Source organism: Schistocerca cancellata, chromosome 11, assembly GCF_023864275.1.
Source record: "Schistocerca cancellata isolate TAMUIC-IGC-003103 chromosome 11, iqSchCanc2.1, whole genome shotgun sequence".
Classification (NCBI taxonomy): domain Eukaryota; kingdom Metazoa; phylum Arthropoda; class Insecta; order Orthoptera; family Acrididae; genus Schistocerca; species Schistocerca cancellata.
Genome location: NC_064636.1, coordinates 48,618,264 through 48,635,763, shown reverse-complemented (window position 1 = coordinate 48,635,763; position 17,500 = coordinate 48,618,264). Strand labels below are relative to the sequence as shown.

At 43.7% G+C, this 17,500-nt stretch overlaps 1 protein-coding gene across 1 annotated transcript in view; it reads left to right on the top strand.

The window, feature by feature from the left end:
* Positions 1-466: 466 nt before the first annotated feature.
* LOC126108140 (poly [ADP-ribose] polymerase tankyrase-1-like) overlaps positions 467-17,500 on the top strand; it is a 58,523-nt gene continuing 41,489 nt past the window's right edge. The window contains exon 1 of the mRNA XM_049913386.1: positions 467-521. The gene's annotated coding sequence lies outside the window, so the exon portion shown is untranslated. The remainder of the gene's footprint in view (positions 522-17,500) is intronic.

The window sequence follows — 17,500 nt, the reverse complement described above, 5'->3', positions numbered from 1 at the left end:
ATAACTGCCTGTATCAGAGGAACGGTTATCGCAGTAACCGTTAGTTTTCAGTAACCGGTTATTTCTATCAGTTACGTTATTTTTTTGCCACCTCTAATGGCCCAGCTGCTGGCACTTGTAGCACTGCTGAATCTTGCTCTTCTGCTGAGTGCGCCTGCGCTTTGGCTGCCGATGGCGGCAGCTGTTGTCCCCCATCGCACGGATGAGAATTCCCAGTGCGGCTGCAACCTGCTTCCCCTTCCGTCCAGCCGTGGCGTCGGGCTAGTGGCGTCGGCGTGCGCGAGCGACGGTAGCGATGTGAGCCGCAGCGAGTCGAGCAGCGGAGTGCGGTGCCGACACCGACGTCGACGCCTCGCCCGCCCTGCCGCAGCCGTTCCCTCGCCTGCCTGGCAACCCCGCACCGTGACGTCATCGCCGGGTGGGGGCAGCCGCGCGCCCCGGCTGTCTGTGCGGCCCAGTTGTGTGCCAGGCGTGTAGCGGCGTGCGGCTCAGTCCAACGTCGGCGAGAGCACCGGAGACAGGTGAGGCGGGCAGCAGGGCTCTACTGGATTATGTGGAAGCGGCGGATGTTGTTCTGCACGCTTCTGTGTGGTTTGTCCCGTAACTCACGGCAGGGCAACGTCAAGCAACAGCTGCTCCTGTCTAATACATTCTTACGTTAAAAAATTAGGATCGGTACGAACAGAGGGATGGCGAATAGTGTGTCGAAACAGCGTGTCTAGTGTTTAGTAATTTATTACTCGTTATTTATCGCCTTCTTTCAGTCGAGCGAGAATAACGTGGAACGAACGGAAAATACCGCTACATTCGGCCGGGTACTGTTTCGATCTTCCAGTGTCGAATCCTGCAGAATTCTCGTACCACAGCTGTTGAAAACGAAAACCACGCGTTCCTGATTACGTCACTGCAAAGCAATAACCAATGGTCGTAGGACGCAGGTATGAGAAAACCATCAAAATCAGCACTTCGGCCTGAGGGAATTTTACTGCGACACGGCGTCTTCCGCCACCGATTCCAGATTCCAGCAGCCGTGGCTGCCTGTAATGCTGGACCGCCAGCTCGCAAGCCGAGAGCGATTGCAGGTCGCCTATGCGGCGGCTTGCAGGGTTGACAACTTGCTTTTCAGCACTTCGCTTAGATTGACAACTTGCTTTTCAGCACTTCGCTTAATTTGGCCGAATTCAAACATCTAAAATATTGTCGTAATATTCAGAGGTATAATCTGCCATTACGGTTTGCATACAGTCAGGAAAGTATCACAGTTGGAAAATTGGCGTGTCTGGACGTAAGGTAAGGTAACGCACAGGGCTGAAATACGCGGACGTTATTCAACAAGTACTTGAGAATGAGCACTTCGCGAGTTGGAACACACGTTAAGAATATTTTCAAACCGTTCCTAAACCTTTTCTCGCTTACGTGCTTAACGTCATATATTACACACGTTAAGTCGTCTGCAAAGTAATCGCCGGCTGCGGTGGCCGTGCGGTTCTAGGCGCTGCAGTCCGGAACCGCGGGACTGGTACGGTCGCAGGTTCGAATCCTGACTCGGGCATGGATGTGTGTGATGTCTAGGGGACTGATGACCTAAGATGTTAAGTCCCATAGTGCTCGGAGCCATTTGAACCAATTTGCAAAGTAATCAGACGTCGGAAGTTGTTTTGTGCATGGGCATTCCGAATCCTGTGATCCACTCGCGATTCACAACACTTGGCGTCATGCCGACGTGCTTCCGGCGATCAAACGCAGCACTCGCGTTCATTTCACTATTTTTACAATTCTCTGGAGTTGAGGTTGTGATGCACGAGCGATCTGTTGCTTTCCGCAACATCCTGGTTAAACTGAGGCGAAGATTTGGTTAGTAGTTGGCGAATTCTGGAGAATTCGTGTTAATGTTTGTGCTTCGTGAAATAAACCCTTCGTATTATTTTTTATTGTTCTGTGACGTCTCGTCTCGGTTGAGATTTGCCGATGAAACGGAAGCGATCACACGCCACAATTCTTTTTGCACTACACAACGCTTTGTTTGGCAGTTCTCGTGTTAATATTTGCCTGATAAGAGAGCGTGGTGTCTTGACAAAGCAACGCATCAGCGATCTTTGAGACGCGTCGTGTTCTGTGCAGCTCGTGTAGAAAAATTGTCGCAACCGTCCTTGCGCATTAGTCGTATCAAATGGTTCGAATGACTCTGAGCACTATGGGACTCAACTACTGAGGTCATCAGGCCCCTAGGAATTAGAACTACATCACACACATCCATGCTCGAGGCAGGATTCGAACCTGCGACCGTAGCTGTCTCGCGATTCTAGACTGTAGCGCCTAGAACCGCACGACAGCAGAATTTGGACTCAATTTCTCATTTTGAGTGCTATAATTGCGAGCATCGAGGTAGATTTCTGTTACTAGTTTCCGTCAGAAGAGTGAATCACGCCAGGATTATAACATTTGTGGAGACATTTGCTGATTATATTTGATTGAAACCTGTAGTTAACACTTCGTTTAGCCACGTACTGTTACAGAAGCCTCACAAATAATTGACGGTAAGTCACTGCCCTGGAGTAACGGGCAGCCCCTGACGTCGCATTTACCGACACTTTGGCATGACAAAGAGTCCTGAAAATGTGTGTCAGTTAGACGGCACATCGTAAAATGTGTATCAGTTAGACCGCACATCGTCATAAAACGCAAATTTGAATACCATAACTATAAATTGTTAATTTTAACTTCACATACCGGTAGATCAACACAGCGACTGTCCAGTTTGGTCCCCTCATCGAATCGCAGCGCAGGACGCGTGATGTCACGGAGAAGTGACTGTGGTCAGACGTGAGGGACATGGTGATTTGATACAAGTTGCGCAAATTTTATGAATAATAAGTAACCCAGTATCGGTGCTTGAAATGGCCTTCACTTTGGTGACATTGAACTGTCCGGTGGTTTCCGTATTTATACTGTTCCATCGTAAAATACGCAACGCAATTGATGCACCGTATTACAGACGTGTCCAAAACGTCTCGTTTGTAGCGAGATTATTTATGCTGAATTGTCGGGAAGTGTGACGTTGACAGATGAACAGTAGCGACGGCCACAACAGTGTCATAAAAAGGTCGCCATTTAATCGCGAATGTGTGGAATCCGCGCTTTGAGACACATCGATTGAACCACGATACCGGAGTAAGATCACTTGTGACTTAGGAATGGGTACCACGTTTCTAGGTGCTTTTAATTCTTTCGGTGTCTTGTCCGGCAGCAAAATATTTGATAGTGCGGTGTCTCACGTGATACTTGGGCCGGCGGTGGACGTCACTCGCGTGGAGAAGGTGGCGAGACCGCCCTGTCGCGTGGCTGAGGGTATCCTGCGTGGGAGAGCACCGCTGGCTGCTTATAATGCGTAGCTGAGCAACTCGCACGGGCCCAGTGTGGACTGTTACTACTGTATGGTAGCGAAACTTGGTACACCGATGCGCCCTTGCGGAACCGATTTGCACTGCGAAGAAATTATTTCCCATTCTGGCCACCAAGTGGCGCTATGAACGGAAGGAAGACGTTGACAGAAGTGTCCGTATGTGATGGAACGAAACGTGGGGAGGAAGGGTGAAACAAGTGAGAAGGGCAGAATGTTGATCTTCTTACTAACCGCCACTTGCACAATTTGTTCAGTATGAGCACCGCAGACTTCGGCGAGATGTTGCACAGCGATAGATTCACACCTGGTGTCCAAAGTAGGAACTAATTTCCTCCGGCGCAAACTGGTTTCGCTGTAACGCATTAGCATGTTATCTACCAAGTTTCGTTGCCTCACGATAATTACAGACCACAGTGGACCTCGGTGAATAGCTGCAGTTTACTTCCGACCGCCCAGTACTTCCATGCCTCTGTCGAAGAAAACAACTATTCGTGAAAATTTCGCTGTAGCTTTTGTGGCCCATTTGTCGATAAACGATTTAGTAATTAGTCAGTTAAAGCAAATCTGCAGTTGTCTCAGACTTCCGTCGTGTGTTTCACTTTTCTTAGAGCATCAACACCCATTAGGTTCTGCAAATACGCGTATTTCCATTACAGGCGGCTGTCCGAACCGGAGTAGGTCGCAGCTACCGATACCGGGCGTAGCCACTGCCCCGTGGCGTAATGATGTGCTCTGCGTCGTCTCACACACTTACGGACGCAACAGAACGCAGTGATGTTTACATGGCTGGTACATTATTGTTTGTAATGTAGGCTGTGGTGGAAAGCTGATCTGTTGCATAGCCCCAGGTCTAGGCTAGTCGACAGGTTCACAGTACGGTTGTCAGCGGAGCCAAAGAAATGGAATGTTACAGCAACAATAATTCTTGCGCATGTTTGATTTTGAAGAGTTGTAATGTTGTTGCTTTAATCTGATCTGCAAGCGGTGCTAATTGACAATAAAAGCGGGTTAAAGCTGTGAGCCGTCTGTAACGTTGTTACTTTAATTCGCTATGAAAGCGGTACTGATGGACAATAAAAGCGGTTTAAAAGCTGTGAGCTGTCTGGGGAAGTTAACCTTGCGTTACTAACCAACTGTTTCACCAGGTATCCAGTCTAGCTAACCAAATTCCCAACCAGACTAACATTAATTGTAATCTTTTAATAGTCATACGACAACCGGTGATATATATATAAAAAAAGGAGAATTTAAATAAAAGAAATAAATCAGTTTATATTTGGAAATTTATTTTAAGATTGATCATTGAAATTTCAGCATATTAAACTCGATTCATAACTAAGCTGGTGCCTTATTTAGGATTGTGAAAACGTGGGTTTGTAATCTTACGGAACACATCAAATATGGAGCCAAGATTGGGAGACTGCATACAACACTGCATTCATAAAATAACACACGAAGAACGTTGAAACATATGCAACAGGAAATTAACCACAACCAACCGATTCAATTTTCACCTAAAGAAGTTACGTTCGTAGTACAATCCTGTCCGTCATGTAATTACCACACACTGGTATACTAAATTCATACTAACTCTCTGTGAAATCTTCCCAAAAAGAATAGCTGAGGGCTACTTTGATGATTACACCACATGCTTCACGTGGTCAACTTGGTTTACACAAAGCGTATAACTCCACAATAATTTTGATAATTAAAATAAATTAGATCGAAAAGCAATTTACAAAAGAAAAACCTCGAACTGGTTACTAACGTCTTACTAATAACCTGATGGGTCAAACAGTTATATAAGCACGTGGTACTGGTCTCGCAAAGTAGACCCCACGTGGGTTGAACATAAAGAAAAGTTGCTATATTGAAAAATATTGTCAAGACGAGACGTTATAATCACACAAGCATTCGCATTTAAGATTGATCTTAGTTAGAGTTACTGATCAACACGTGGTTCCACTTTACTCACAAAGTAGTGACAAAGCAACTACCGGAAAATAATCTGAACTTCACACGACAATTACACTGCGCTGCAATCTAAGATAACATTAGATATTTTAGAGCTAAACCTGAAATAAAGGTGATTAAATTTTCAGTTAGGCTGATCTTAACAAATCCATTGTCCTACGGACTTGGCAGACACGCGCTTAGCCGGAGATCTTACCACTTCAGACGCTCGCCGCGGACAGACTGACCTGAGCTCCTACGGAGCGTGCTGACAGATACAAACGGAAGTGACCAGAGAGGCAGCTTCCTATACCAACATGACAAGGGACGGACAGGACCATACTAAGGATAGAAACCTCTTTGCTTTTGGAAAGCGTAGCTACCTGTTCCGACGTTGGTCCTACTGTTCTCTAGCAGACAGCCTTGTCTGCTACCCTCAAGCATGCAACTAGAAATACATTTGCTCATTCATCCTCTCACACAGAAGGGAAGGGGGATGACAGTATCTTATCATATAGAGTATATAAAAGAAAGCGGATGTAGGTTCCGTATGACACTGTGTGACATGAATTAAAGTGTAGTAGTGTGACAGATCGTTCTTGTTTATGTGTAAAAGTAACACGTTCCACTACTCAGTCTCCTCCCAGATAGCCAGAAACGCCACAGTAAATTTAGAAGAGGAATTTATGCCGTAAATGACAACAGATTTAAGAAATTAAACATGAAAGGAATCCAACAGAGACCTTTCAGAGTGTTTTATGTCTGTTTTGATATCGTCCTGGATGGAAATGTGGCTGGAATCGGCAGGGTCAGTATTTTTCGGTACTGGGCAGCGTTCGTCCCTGGTGCAGAGGTACGTTTCAAGACGCGCGCAGCCTGTGCACGAAGAGGCGTGGGTGCCGCCGGCCAGCCCGGCACGCCCCTGACACGTCAGCACGGCGCCCCCACGTCCCAGGCGAGTGCAGACGGGGCCGCTCCGTCCACGGCTTTGCTTCGGTTTGCTCCGTTTTGCTGCGTCTTACTTTCAAGTTGGTCTAAAAAGAAACAAAACGGATCTGAACATTACTGTGCATATTTGTGACGCGAGTTATCGGCAACTTCCAGTATGGCTTCTGAATGATGTAATGACAGGGTGTATACGACCCGGGACAACCGGGAGATTCGGGAAAAACCCGGGAATATTTTAGAATTCCGGGAATTTTTCATTGCTTTAGTTTTCAGTGAAATTTTTGTGTCTTCGGCTGGTAAGAAGCGATATTCTAACAAAGGATATAACTGTATTCCCTTACTACAGAATAATACTGCAGCAATAAACGCTTCCCGCGCCCGGGTTCCCGGGTTAGATTCCCGGCGGGGTCAGGGATTTTCTCTGCCTCGTGATGACTGGGTGTTGTGTGATGTCCTTCGGTTAGTTAGGTTTAAGTAGTTCTAAGTTCTAGGGGACTGATGACCATAGATGTTAACTCCCATAGTGCTCAGAGCCATTTGTACCATTTATTTATTTATTTATCTTTTTTTTTTTTTTTGCAGCAATAAAAGATCAACGAGAGGAATCACGAAAATAAAACTTCAGTTGCAAAGGAAATGCGCCACATACAACAAAAAACACAGTGCTCATACAAGCGTTTGCCATCGACAAAATTTGTCAAAGGCTGTAGGAAGACAATGCAATGCTCCAAGCAACAGATTGGCTCCGATGAGTGTGACGTCACAACTGTTTACAATACATTAGTTTGAGACTTGCGAGTGGGATTATGCGCATGCGCAGTTGAGTCACGTATGAGTAGTACATTCGCGCGCTTCTGGCTGCTCAAGTGTGGCTGTTAGCTGTACAAGCAGTAGCAGCAAGCAGCCACATGCTACCCGTAAAAATCGACAGTTTCAACGGAGGGGGGGGGGGGGGACGCCAAATTCATATTCTTGAGGGAAAAAAACCTTGTTTCACATAGCGTCTAGCATCCAGAGCATGTCGGTCTGTGGATTATTCATATGATTTAGAAACGCATTGCTGTTGATTTCTTGATATTTTTGAACGTATTCCAAGTTGATTTCTGAATGAATCATAAGTTGATTTTTGAATGCATGCATAGAGTATGTGATGTCTCTGCCACAGAAACCTCGGTCGCATCTAGGAATAAACTTTCCTGCAGACAAAAGCGGACAGGGCTATACGAGCTGAGCGGAATAAAGCCAAACGGGTGAATGCCAATAGCTGTTTGCTATGTGGTTGACGGGGTTTGCGAATGATCAGCTTTGTTATAATTACTAGCTAAATCCGTAGATTTAGACTACCAGAGTACAAATAAACGACAAACAGGAATAACAGTTTAAAGAAATATTATATATTATCTACTCGGTGTATCTAAGAAAATGAAATTTTGACAGAAAAGCATGGCCAGATCGTTACACTTACTAGTGTACAGTCCCCAGCTAGCAGCCGCTTAAGTTAAATTCTGGGAGTAGCGCGGAAAACACGTTGTACCGATACGTAATAACGCATAACCAGAGAATAAATGCGGGATGACTGAACTGGTGATTGTGGCAGGGTTGGTGAAGCTAACCAGAGAATGAGTCTCACTTAACATTGGCAGGAAAAGTTACAGAATTAGTGATGACAAGGTTGTTCGTTGGAATGAGGAAGGAGAAGAAACGGGAACATGACACAAATTATGGAAGAATTTGATGATTCCAAATTTACACAAAAATTTCATACCACTACTTTTCGATCTCATGCTTGAGAAGCTGGAGCGTATGAATGAAATGTGAAACTATTTCCTAACATAAAGTTTTTTGCTATTAGTAGGCGTAAGAGGCATAAAATTTTTTTTGTTGGTACTTCGTGAATTACATTCTGTCGTGCTATAAAAATGACTTTCTGCCAAAACAGTCTTGGTTGCAATTTAATTTTTTATTTTTCAAACTGTTATTCCAGTTTGTCGTTTATTTACACTCTGGTAGTCTAAATCTACGGATTTCAACTACGCGTTTCGCCTTACTTAGGCATCTTCAGGTTGATCTTATATTGATACTTCTTAGAACGATGCTTTGGACAGTGTAGCCAAAGGGCATCGTCAATACGTCAGGCCAACATCGCCGTCGTTAAACTCAGTAAAAGCTTTTCTAGATGGACGCGAGTATGCACACTACCTGAGCCCCATCTCATGCTGTTACTCGCCACAGCTTTCCCACGAGCTGCAAACGGCACCTTTTGAAGTGTAAGCGCCGGCGCACGGTCTTCCACACACTTTGTTGCGCTATTTAGAGTTCGCGGCTTGTGCCTGTTGTCGACTTCTTTGTACAAAAATCTCGTTCAGCCCCCCTCGCCTCCCACCCCCCTCCACGGTTGCAGCTGCCCACATTAGGTCAAATATCTCGCGTATTCCAACACAAGAAATCACTTCCCTTGCCTCGTCGGCATTTTGGCAAGGCGGTGAATTCGTGATGTCAGGTGGTCGGCACAGTTTAAACTAGCTGCGTTTGTATTGATGGTCCAATAATATTTGTGCACGTAATATTTTGGAAAATTCAGAATTCAGGAAACAAATGATTCCTGGTAGCCCTGTATTTCGCCTTCTGTCTGTCGTCTTCCGTTTCTACGCCAGTATGGTCACTGGGCCACTGAACTTATAATTTCGATCCGCTTGCTGCTTTCAAGTAATGCCAAAAATTATTTTAATTTTTAGTCAGATCTGTTGAGAAATTTGTATTTGCGAATTCTTTGAATGACCTAGAAAATATTTGTACACATAATCTGCCTCAAAGAACACTCCCGACAATGTTTACAACCAGAGTACTCCTGTGCCCTTACTATTAATCACTGCACCGTCCAGTATTAATTCACAGAGCACAGTAGCATTTTGGTATTTACTGACCACACAGTGCTGCCTATAATGCCAGTACATATACTGTGTACGTTACTGTCGGGAATCTATCCGTAAGCAATCAACGGTAACGTAGATAAATAGTGAGTATATGCCTATCGGTATCGGACCCATATTACTCCTTTGTGGTACACACCTTAATTACGCACATAGACGGGACCAACGCAGTTTCGCGTGTGGCTGACGTATACATAGACAAAAGACCCAGGTGCCGTTAATAGGTTGCGTTAAGTGTTTGAATTCTGGAATTGGATCTAGAAGTTCATTATGTGCAGACTCAAGTACGAAAAACCACTGCACCAATGGCTTCATTCTTCTTGCTAAATAATACTGAGAAATTTGTCTTAGTGTTTCCTAACACGTATGGTGAGCTATCAAAAAAAAAAAAAAATGGTTCAAATGGCTCTGAGCACTATGGGACTTAACTTCTGAGGTCATCAGTCCCCTAGAACTTAGAACTACTTAAACCTAACTAACCTAAGGACATGACACACATCCATGCCCGAGGCAGGATTCGAACTTGCGACCGTAGCGGTCACGCGGATCCAGACTGTAGCGCCTAGAACCGCACGGCCACTCCGGCCGGCGGTGAGCTATCAGTGTTGCTATTCATTAACTTGTAATTCACGTCTTAGTGACAGTTTACTTATAGTATCATTGGTTTCCTTGTGTAACATTCCGATTACAAGCTACGAAAGGCCACAGTAAGTGATGTAACGTTCTGTAAAGCACAGTTGGATCTCTACTATATCTCTGACTTGTACAGATAATACAATTAAATTTCGATACCACTCACGAATTATTCCATCTCTCGTTTATACACGTTTAAAATGTTAAGTAGTTGGCAAATCTAGTGACAGCAAATATTGTTCTACTTACACTTTATCAAAATACGGCCTCGACCTTCGCGCCTTCTTTCTTTCGTCGGGTAAATTTTTCCAACTCCAAGCATACATTTAACTGCCAAGTCAGAGATACAGTTTTAGTCCCCTTATTTATCAGTTTCAAACAGCTATTTCTCTTTATCTTTTCCTAGTGAGAAAATTAGTTTCGAATATTTCTTTGTTCGTATCGCGTGTGCAAATCATTTCATGTTTTTACTTCACAAAAAATATGCAAATGATCATTAGCACCTAGACAGATGTAAAACAATTGATTCTGTGGTCGGTTACTCTCTGTTGCGGCTAGAAGAGAATTAGTTTCTTCTTCGTAATCTCTTTTGTGTTGGGGTCTTCCAAAACATTTTTCTTTGAAACCCAAAATTAATTAGGAGAAATTCTAACTTGAAATGATAATGAGGGAGCCGATTTTTAAGTGTTTTGGCAACAAAATCTTTATTTGATGTTTATTGTCTTTACAACAGTTTATCGTCGGCTGAGAGCAGGTGGCGGCAAAGCTAAAACAACGATAGTGAATAAAAATAAACAATGGAAAGAAAAATCCAGGGTCTCCTCCACGCCACATTCTTACACACCGCGGCGAGTCACGGCTTTCTGAGTAGAAAAGCAACTGCTGGGAGAGAACCCACGACCCCTGTCGTCGATTCAGCACAGTCAGGACAGGGGAGCCGACACGGCGGTCAAATATTGTCCAAAATGTGCAGACACCATCCAGGAGGTCTTGAAAACAGTGTAATAACAGGTGTAGCAGTCTCCATTCCCACAGTGCGAAACGTAATACCCAGTCTTTACACGATGAATGGCGCAGTTTTTATAAATGTGTTGTGGGTTGGCAGGAGAGCCAACACCGGTATGATTAGAGGAAGCCGAAAGGCACGCGTTTCAGCTCACGCAGGCGGGCGTGAGGTCTGCAACAGGTCAAGGAAATTAGACTTTAGCAAAAGACGGACGTAGATGGTGGAATACTTAACTTTAATCCATAAATGGTGAACATGGCTCTTGACGGTACATTATTCATAATCTCAATAGTAACTGGTAATGGCGCCTTGCTAGGTCGTAGCAAATGACGTAGCTGAATGCTATGCTAACTATCGTCTCGGCAAATGAGAGCGTATTTTGTCAGTGAACCATCGCTAGCAAAGTCGGCTGTACAACTGGGGCGAGTGCTAAGAAGTCTCTCTAGACTAGACCTGCCGTGTGGCGGCGCTCGGTCTGCAATCACCGAGAAGGGAGAACCGATAGAGGTACTGAAGGTACCCTCCGCCACACACCGTCAGGTGGCTTGCGGAGTATGGATGTAGATGTAGGTAGATGTAGATAGTGGCGACACGCGGGTCCGACGTATACTAACGGACCGCGGCCGATTTAAAGGCTACCACCTAGCAAGTGTGGTGTCTGGCGGTGACACCACAAAATGCATGCAAGACTTTACTAACGTGAGTTTTCTCTAACGAAATATTTCCGACACGACTAAACAAAACCACTACGGCATCAAGACTTGACAGTTTTGTGTGGTGATCCACAGTGCTGACCTTACTGTAGTTTGTTACTGTAGTTAGTTTGAAGGGGCAGAAATTAAACTTGGTGTTTGACCCCAAAGTAAGTGCAGCTTGCGATGATGACGTCGTCATATAGCGCGTCATTTTGCGCTGTTCTATTGTAAGAATTCGCACCTATAAGTACGCGTTTCCGAGGGTACGTTTTGTTCCTTGCACTTATGTTCAATGCAAAGCCACTAAATGTGGCACCAGTACTCCCGTAGTATAAAACCGAATACGGGACTGGTCAGTCTGTACTGCATCAACCAATCACAGCACAGATAACAGCCAGTTACTAAGAACTGTTAAAATTACTAGCGCAAAAGTGACGGTTACTACAAAAACAGCTGCCACAAAATAACAATTTAGGCTCTCGTAGGATAGAGTAGCATGGGGAGCTGCATCAAACCAGTCTCAGGACTGAAGACCATAACAACAACAACTGGGCACAGCACAAGGGAACAGACGGAAGAATTTAAGTTCCTGGATGGATACCAGGGCAGCCAACAGTAAACTGAGGCGGTGAAATGTACTGAATGGCCGTCTGATACGAATTAATTACGTTATGTACTTGCAACCTACCAGCTTCTCTGAAATCGAAATAACTGTGGAAAATACAAGCGGCCACCACTTCGAGTTAAAAGTACTTGTAGTACTACAAGTGAAAATAGCCTTTAAGGATACGTTCGGAACAAGATTTTCTTGAGAACACGGGACTAGGGTCTGTTCTGTCGTTGCTAAAAATGGCTGAGGAAGACTTAAGAGGCAAGTGGAGGGCGAAATTGTTTATTTGCAATGCAGCGTGCTGTCACGGGAAGCGCTGCATGTGCTCGCATCTTGGAGAGAGAAAGAAAGCAGGCGGGAGCGCCAAGGTCACGGCTTGCAGCGTCCGTTGCTGGTGGCTGTACGGGGAAGGCGCGGGGGGGGGGGGGGAGGGGGCCACGTGACGTCAGAGCCGCTGTCCCGCCACTTCAGGGAACAGTGGCTCGCGACACGGCGCTCAGTTGCTTTCCATCACGGCGTGTGTGTGTGTGTGTGTGTGTGTGTGTGTGTGTGTGTGCATAATCTCTCAGGTGGTAAAAAATATTATGCCACATATCAGTCTCGCTTACCTATTTGACAGTTACCTTCTAATTATTTATAGTAGTTGTTATCCCCGGAATTTACGTAATGTGTGCAATTTAATTCCTAGACCTTGATTCTGAGAATGTAGGCACTGTCTGGTTTACGACCTCAGGCCGTAAAATGCTGCGTAATATGTGGCTGACCTGTCTAAATCCTTCCTAAACCACAAGACAGCGTCTTGTTGCATGTTCCAGTATCGTCTGAATGCGCTCGTCGCTGCAGACACGCAACATCGCATACCCAGTGACGAACTCACCTGTACGACACGTATCACGCCCTGCTCTCTGAAGTGTGGAAGCCCCGTATACAGAAAAATGTTGCGACCGTTGCCGGTAGCAATACCTTGAATTCAGTATAAAGAACGGCAGGTACGGACTGCTATTGTAACTGAATTGCCTCCCAAAACAAGGTTGTAACCGACAGAAGCAATTTTTTTTATCCAGGAAGAAGGAAAACATTATATTGCACAAATGTTTGTACTTCTAAATCCAAAATTGTAATGAAACAATTCTAGTGACTTCGTCATTTGACTGACAGGCACTTGCGAACGCCACACGTAAACTAAAAAATGAAATAATGGATAAACTACCATCTTGACAGAGAACAAGGTTTCAACCTCACACATAAGTGTTCAAGATTGTAACCAACAACAGTATACAAAGGATTGTATTTAACCACAGTATTTAACAAAATCTTCATATGAAACATTGTGAATACTAAATTGTTGTTGCTATTGTGGTCTTCAGTCCAGAGACTCGTTTGATGCAGCTCTGCATGCTACTCTATCCTGTGCAACCTTCTTCATCTCCCAGTACTTACCGCAACCTACATCCTTCTGAATTTGTTTGGTGTTTTCATCTCCTGGTCTCCCTCCAATCTTGCCCTCCAATACTAAATTGGTGATCCCTTGATGCCTCAGAACGTGTCCTACCAACCGATCCCTTCTAGTCAAGTTGTGCCACAAACTCCTATTCTCCCCAGTTCTATTCAATACCTCCTCGTTAGTTATGTGATCTGTCCATCCAATCTTCAGCATTCTTCTGTAGCAACACATTTCGAAATCTTCTATTCTCTTCTTGACTAAACTATTTATCGTCCACGTTTCACTTCCATACATGGCCACACTCCATACAAATACTTTCAGAAACGACTTCCTGACACTTGAATCTATACGCGATGTTAACAAATTTCTCTTCTCCAGAAACGCTTTCCTTGCCACTGCCAGTCTACATTTTATATCCTCTCTACTTCGACCATCATCAGTTATTTTGCTCCCCAAATAGCAAAACTCATTTACTACTTTAAGTGTCTCACTTCCTTAACTAATTCCAACATCACACGACTTCATTCGACTACGTTCCACTATCCTCGTTTGGCTTTTGTTGATGTTCATCTTGTATCCTCCTTTCAAGATAATGTCCATTCCGTTCAACTGCTCTCCCAAGTCCTTTGCTGTCTCTGACAGAATTACAATGTCATCGGCGAACCTCAGAGTTCTTATTTCTTCTCCATGTGTTTTAATACATACCCCGATTTTTCTTTTGTTTCCTTTATTGCTTGCTCAATATACAGATTGAATAACATCAGGGATAGGCTACGGCCCTGTCCCATTCCCTTCCCAACCACTGCTTCCCTTTCATGCTCCTCGACTCATATAACTGGCATCTGGTTTCTGTACTATTTGTAAATAGCCTTTCGCACCCTGTATTATATTCCTGCCACCTTCAGGATTTGAAAGAGTGTATTCCAGTCAGCATTGTCAAAAGCTTTCTCTAAGTCTACAAATGCTAGAAACGTAGGTTTGCCTTTCCTTAATCTATCTTCTAAGATAAATCGTAGGGTCAGTGTTTCTACGGAATCCAAACTGACCTTCCCCGAGGTTTGCATCTACCAGTTTTTCCATTCGCCTGTAAAGAATTCGCGTTGGTATTTTGCAGTCGTGACTTATTAAACTGACAGTTCGGTAATTTTCATATCTGTCAACCCCTGCTTTCTTTGGGGTTTGAACTATTATACTGTTCTTGAAGTTTGCTGGTATTTCGCCTCTCTGATACATTTGTTCACCAGACGGTAGAGTTTTGTCAGGCTCTCCCAAGGCTGCCAGTACTTCTAATGGAATGTTGTCTACTCCTAGGGCCTTGTTTCGACTAAGGTCTTTCAGTGCTCTGTCAAACTCTTCACGCAGTATCGTATCTCCCATCTCATCTTCATCTGCATCCTCTTCCATTTCCATAAAATTGTTCTCAAGTACATTTCCCTTTTATAGATTCTCTCCTTCCACATTTCTGCTTTCCCTTATTTGCTTATAACGGGGTTTTCATCTCAGCTCTTGGTATTCATACAAGTGGTTCTCTTTTGTGCAAAGTTCTCTTTAATTTTCCTGTAGGCAAGATCTATCTTACCCCTAGTGAGATATGCCTCTACATCCTTACATTTGTCCTCTAGGCGTCCCTGCTTAGCCATTTTGCACTTCCTGTCGATCTCATTTTTGAGACGTCTGTATTCCCTTTTGCCTGCTTCAGTTACTGCATTTTTTTATTTTCTACTTTCATCAGTTAAATTCAATATTTCTTCTGTTATCCAAGCTGGGTGTATACGTACCGGGAGATCCGGGAAAAACACGGGAATTTTTTAGAATTCCGGGAATTTTTCATTGTTATAGTTTTCAGTTAAAGTTTTGTAATTTTGATCGGTAAGACCCGATACTCTACCTAAGGATATTACTGTTTCCCCGTACTGCAGAATACTACTTCAACAATAAAACATAAACGAGAGAAAAAAAAAGAAAATAATTTAAATTGCAAAGGAAATGCGCCATATACAACGACACCCAGTGATCATGCAAGCGTCTGCCAACAGCAAATGTGTCAAAGGCTTCAGGAAGACTATGCAGTGCTTCATAACAACAAATTGGCTCCGATGAGTGTGAAGCCGCAACTGTTTACATTATTTTCTTTTTAGCAGTTACGAGCGGGCTCATGCGCATGCGCAGTTGAGTCGTGTTTGAGCAGTAGATTTTCCCGCTTCTGGCTACAGGAATGTGGCTGTTGGCTGTGCAAGCAGTCGCAGCAAGTAACTAGATGCTACCGGGAAAAGGGGGCGCCAAATTCATATTCTCGTGGGGAAAAAAAGGTGTTTCACAAAATGCCAAGCATCCAGCTCACGTTGGTTTATCGATTATTCATAAGATTTTGAAACGCATCCCTGTTGATTTTTGAACATTTTTGAACACATTTTAAGTTGGTTTCTGAGTGAATCATAAGTTGATTTTTGAATGCGTGCATAGTGTACGTGATGCCTCTGTCAGGAGAATACTCGTCGCATTTAGAAATAAACTTCCGCAGACCAAAGGGAACGTGACTATACGAGCTGAGCGGAGTAAAGCCGAACGGATGAACGCCAATCGCTGTCTGATTATGTGGTTGACTGGGTTTGCAAATGTTCAGCGTTATTAGCGAAATCCATAAATTCAGACTACCAGAGTGGAAATAAATGACTAACAGGAATAACAGCTAAGAAAGATTGCGTATTATCTTCTCAGTGTATATAAGGAAATGAAATTTTGACAGTAAATTTTTGGCCAGATCGCTACACTTGTAAGGACCAGTTGTACAGTTCCCGGCTAGCAGCCGCTTAAGTTCTATTCTGATAGTAACGCGGAAAACGTGTTGTACGAACACGTAACAACGCCTAACCGAAGAATAATCGCGGGATAACTAAACCCGTGATTCTGGTAGGGTTTGTGAAGTTAATCGGCGAACAAATTTTCACAGTGGCAGGAATAGCCAGAGAATTCTTGATGACGAGATTGTTTGTTAGAGCGGGGAAGGAGAAGAAACGGGGACATCACACAAATTATGGAAGAATAAGACGATTCCAAATTTATATAAAAATTTCGTAATACTGCTTTTCGATCTCGTGCTTGAGAAACTGGTGCGTATGAATGACATGTGAAACTATTTCCTAACATAAAGCTTTTTGCTTGTAGTAGGTCTTATAGGCATTTGATATTGGTACTTCGTGAATTATATTGTCATGCTGTAAAAATGAACATTTGTGCCAAAACAGTGTCGTTTATTTGGTGTGTGTTTCAAAATTGCTGCAATATTAGAGAGGCCTATTTTGTTTTATCTATCAGACAGTGACAAAATAGACGTAATCAGATCGAGAAACCCCACCATCTTGGGTATGATTTGTGTCAACAGCTTTTTCAGTATTAGATAATGACATTTCGATTTTTCATGTAGCAAAACGTTTGACGAACTTTGATGAGGTAAGCACACCATGTAAAGCTGTAGCAAGATTAGAGGGGAAAAATGCTAGGAGCTAAGGATTGAAGAAATGTGTACTTTCTTGCTTGTCTCTGGTCTTTATTGGTTTTGTGTATCCTAATATTTAATGTTATGCCCCACAAAAGAGCAAGTTATTAGCTAATAGACAATAAAGAGTGAAAATTTTCTGAAGAGTTCTTACTCTCCCCTTTACAAATAATCCCATTCACTATTAATTGCGAGGTTTTCTTTTTTTTTTTAAAAAAAAAAAAAAGGAGCAGGCTGTCAACGGGGCGACTGGGGGCAGGAGAGGCACAACGGGACATTTCAGTTTCCACTGTCCTGAATACAGTTTGATGGCATCCATTACAAAATACACACGTTTAAATTCCAGGGAGCGAAATACAGTGACGTGCTATAGAAGAATGGT